A 5,022-nucleotide genomic window follows, 5' to 3' on the forward strand; every position below is an offset into this window, starting at 1 on the left:
TTACAATTATCCAACCTACGTAAGTAATACATTTGAAACCAAAATACATCCTTGTATTATTTTTTCTCAATTTTTATACTTTAGAGGGTCCTTCACCCCCAAAAGGCTGTTTTATTTTAGCAACCTTGAAATTAAGCTAGGTACTCAAAGAACTTTAAATCATCCCGAAATTTCAAATTTGGTCATACTATATATTCCTTTTTTTATCAGTTTTCTTGGGTTGGCTTTTTAGCCCCCTGCGATTCAGCACTGCTGTGGTTAACCCCCGAGGTGGACAATCCCACTACTTTACCACCAACGTAGTGGTTAAAGGTGGGTTTGATGTGTGTGTGTTTGTTGTTTCCCCTCCCCCTTTCCCCTTCCCCTCTATTTCTGCATTTACGAATGTTGTGACATACCTCATTATTATTTTGTACTTTGTATTTTCGGTTTAGATCTTGTTCAAACTTTCACACATCCCCTGAAGAAGCAATCTAATGCGAAACATGTCGGGACTATGTGTGCTTGACGAGAACAACCACTGTATTGCATTATTCTGAATCTTTTAAGCATATATTGCTACTGATTTTAAGCTCAAACTTAATAAATTTTTGTACTACTGACTTTGTACTTCAATTAATTGTATTTTGTTAATTAGCACCGCAAAAATCCCTAATTTCCCTTCCTGTCCTTTGATTCATGTTTCAAACTTTCAGGGATGAGGTGCCATCTTTGTTAGGTGTTGCTTGAGGTTGAACCATCAAAATTATTCCACTAATAATACTAATTTTGGTAGCATAATTATTAATGTGGAATGTATATTCCTTGCTAAAGAACATATTTTTTATGAAGTTGTTATGGGTAAAGTTCTGCTTTAGCCACTTAGACCAGGTCTTTTTTCTTTTTTTTTTTTTTTTTTCTGATAATAATGCTTTATAATGAGACAATCAAGCCCACACAACATAATATAATATTTAGGACAAACATACATGAAAATCAGCTTCTTATGATCTGTCAATAAGTAGGCTGTGTCTGAAGCTATAATGACATAATTTAATTTGTTTGTCTATCATCCAATTCGATTAAACAAAACTATGTACACATTAAAATCTGTTTTTTTTTTCTCTAGAAAACTATTTAACACCCCAAATGTTTAATATTTTTCTGAAATCAAACCCCTCTAGAATAAAATGGTGGCAATTGCAGATTTCTATGTTGCATGATATTTGTGCAATTCTATCAAATTTAATCAATAGGGAATGTACTGTAGAATCAAAAAAAAAAAAAAAAACTGCAGTAAGCTTATTTTACCAACTTGACTTCTTTTTTTTTTTTTTTTTTTTCTTTTTTTTTTGCCATATTCATGCAAATACAATATATAACATACCAAAAGGAAAGAAATTATTAGATTAAACCTACACATATGTAATCATTATATACCCCTCTACTTTCCCCCACACCCCCCCCCCCACCCCCCCACCCTTGCCTTGTAGAACCGCTAGTGGGTTCCCTCTTAGTGACCGTTTTATTTTTATTTTTTTTATTTTTTTTGTTATAAACGGGATATTACTTTCTTCTGAAGTTTATTGTGTAATTTCCTCCACATATCTCCAGGTCAGTTTAAATTCTTCCCACGCTGCCCATTTATTTGAGCCTCCCTCCTCTGCTGTTACGTCTGCATTACCTTCGTTATAATTTTCTATTTTTTGTGTTTCATTTAAGCGAAAAATCCAATCCGATATTTTAGGGCTCTCCTTTTCCTTCCATTTTTTTGGGATTAGATTTTTGGCGGTGTCTAACAGGGTTGGGATTAATGAGTTTTTATAATGCTTTATGGGTTCGTCTGTCCCATGGAATAGGACGGTCCACGGGTCTTCTCTTATTTCCTTTTTTGTAACAACTTTAATTATCTCTAAGATTTTTCTCCAGTAAGTTTTAATAATGGAGCAATCCCACCAAATGTGGGCCATAGTCCCAATTTTTTTACACCCACGCCAGCAATCCGCCGTTTGCTCTGATCCAAATTTGGCCATTTTATCGGGTGTCACGTACCACCTTGCAAGGCATTTGTAATTCGTTTCTATCAGTTTATTATCTACAACCCCTGAGTGAATTAATTTAAAAATCTTATTACGAATTGATGTGCTACATTGTGACCCCAACTCTGATTCCCATTTATGGACGTATGGCGGGTCCCCCAATTCCTCTCCCTCAGAGAGGATCTTATATAAAAGTGTAATATTTTTTTTTGATGTATCTCTCAAACATAGATGCTCCAAGGGTCTCAATTCCTCTTCACTCCGAATTGGCTGAGATAGACTCGAAATGAAGTGACTAAGTTGGAGAAACCGCCACCCGTCCATTTTCATGAGGTCTGTGTCCAGACTAAGTGCTTGAAGTGATGCTATTTTACCATTAACTAATATATCTTTTAATTGTGCCGTATCTTTCCTAATCCAGTTACCCCCCACCTCCTGTTTACCCGGTGTAAAAAAATCATTATTTTTAAGAAACATCAAGGGTGAATTGTACCCCCACTTATTTTGTGAATGTGTTCGGTCCCATATCTTTAATGCTAAACGTGTTATCTCGTGAGCGTGAGGTCCGATGGACCTAAACTGTGGGGGGTTCCATATCATGCGACCCAAACGTGCTTGACTCATTGTGATCTCTACACTCACCCACCTCTTTTTATTTGCCTCTTTCGCCCATTCAACTACTCGAGACAGGACCACTGCATTGTAATATCTTTTTAAATCCGGGACAGACAATCCCCCTTGTCTTTTCCCCCTGCATAACACCCCCATGGCTATTCTCGGTTTTTTATGTTGCCAAATATATTTCAAAATTAAATTTTTCATTAATCTAAAATAGGCAGAAGAGAGCGGGATGGGCAGCATCTGAAACTTATAGATAATCTTCGGGATTAATATCATTTTAACTGCGTTAATACGCCCTAACCAAGAGAGGGGACATGCTGAGATTTTTTTTAATTCTCTTTTAATTTCATCAAGTAAGGGGATATAATTCTTCGTATATATTTTCCTAATGGTGTTCGATAGGTAAATTCCCAAATATTTAATCTCCTTGCGCCAAGGGAAACGGAATTCTGATCGGAGGTTCTCCTCTTCCTGTGTGCTGATGTTAACATTCAAAACTTCGGACTTGCTGAGGTTTATTTTCAAATTCGATATTTTGCCGAATTTTTCCAACACCCTCAGCAAGTTCGGAATCGTGATCCTCGGATTAGTTATAAAGAATAAAACATCATCCGCGTAAGCGGCTAATTTATGATCTTCCCCTCCCAGTTTGATCCCCGTTATATCATTATTTTTTCGGATATGGGTCAGCAACGGCTCCAGAGATAGAGCGAATAAGAGTGGGGAAAGTGGACACCCCTGCCTGGTGCCGTTACCCATTTGGAAATATGAAGAGGATTCTCCATTCATTTTGACGAAGGCCCGCGGGTGGTTATAGAGGACCTGGATCCATTGGATCATTCTCGGGCCTATCCCCATAACTTCCAACGTTTCTATCATGAGTCCCCAGTCTACCCTGTCGAATGCTTTTTCTGCATCTATCGACAGGAATAGAGCTGGGGACCCACTGTTTTTTAAGGCCTGGAGAAGGAGTAAGGCCCTCACCCCATTATCCCTTCCTTCTCTCTCAGGAATAAATCCGACCTGATCTGGGTGTACTAGATCGCTCATCTTGTTCTTCAGCCTGGCTGCCAATATTTTGGCGAATAATTTTGTGTCCGCATTCAATAATGCTATTGGCCTATAGCTTGAGCAAAGTGTATGATACTTCCCTTCCTTCGGAATTACCGTAATTGAGGCCAATAGAGCTTCAGCCTTCATGTCATATTTTGTACCGAGCCCATTCAAATAGTGACATAGTCTTGGGACTAAGATTTCCTTGAATTTTTTATAATACAAAATCGTGAACCCGTCAGGACCGGGGCTTTTGCCCGATTCTGTCTCCTTTAATGCTCGATATATTTCCTCCTCAGTGATAGGTCTATCTATACTGATTCTTTCACTCTCTTGTAAATGGGGTAAGTTGGTATCATACAAAAATTCTTTGGTACTTTCCTTAACCCCTTTACCACACTTCCCTTTTTGGCCAATATTGTATAGGGCGCTGTAATATTGACTAAATACCTCCGCGATTTCTTTAGTGGTATGGACCGTCATCCCATTCTTATCCTGGATTTTGTCAATAAAATTGGTCTCCCTCCTCCCTTTTAGTTGTCTCGCTAAGTATTTGCCCGTTTTATTTCTCCCATAGTATCTCTCTCTAGTTCTCCCTTCGAGTGTCCTACTTGCTTCCTGATCCAACAGATCCTTAAGTTCCTCCCTTTTATTGATCAATAGGTGAAGGTGTTCCAGATGTTGGTCCTTTTGCTTTTTATGCTCTTGCTCTAGTCTGTGGACTTCTTTAATCAGGTTCTCCATTCTCTGAATTTTAGCTTTCTTTTTATTTGTGCCAATGGAAATGAGGATACCCCTTATATATGCTTTATGTCCTTCCCATAGGGAGGCGCCCGAGATATCCCCTGTATCATTTGTCGAGAAGTAGAATTCTAATTCTTTCCGGATTATCTCAATGTTGTCGTTATCCTGGACCAATTTTTCATTTAGTCGCCAAGTGAAAGGTTGTCTGTATAACCCTGGTATCCTCAACTTCATTGTCACAGGAGAGTGATCAGAGAGGGAGGCTATTCCTATCCCTGTCTCTACGACGTCCTCTAGCAGCCTGTGATCCACCAATATGAAATCCAATCTAGAATACGTCCCGTGCACTGGGGAGTAGAAAGAGAAGTCCTTCGTTTTCTCATGTTGTATCCGCCAGACGTCCACCATTTGATGTCGTTTAAGGCGTTGTTTCAGCATTTTCAAGGACCTCTCGTTCGTCCCCCTTGCCCGGGACGTGCTGTCCAAGGCGTTATCCATGCAAAAATTAAAATCCCCTGCTAAGATTACATCGCCAAATTTGAATTCTGCTAGTCTTCGTAGGATCCGTTTCATATATCCCAAGGGG

At 38.8% G+C, this 5,022-nt stretch overlaps 1 long non-coding RNA gene across 1 annotated transcript; it reads left to right on the forward strand.

Moving 5' to 3' along the window:
- Positions 1 to 602, forward strand: LOC143988070 (uncharacterized). The gene is made up of 2 exons (XR_013276744.1): positions 1 to 312; positions 435 to 602. It is a non-coding gene; the product is annotated as an uncharacterized LOC143988070 (long non-coding RNA).
- The last annotated feature ends 4,420 nt before the right edge of the window (positions 603 to 5,022 follow it).

The sequence above is a fragment of the Lithobates pipiens genome, unplaced genomic scaffold (genome assembly GCF_037356315.1).
Source record: "Lithobates pipiens isolate NorthernLeopardFrog02 unplaced genomic scaffold, aLitPip1_a1.2 Scaffold_1, whole genome shotgun sequence".
NCBI lineage: Eukaryota > Metazoa > Chordata > Amphibia > Anura > Ranidae > Lithobates > Lithobates pipiens.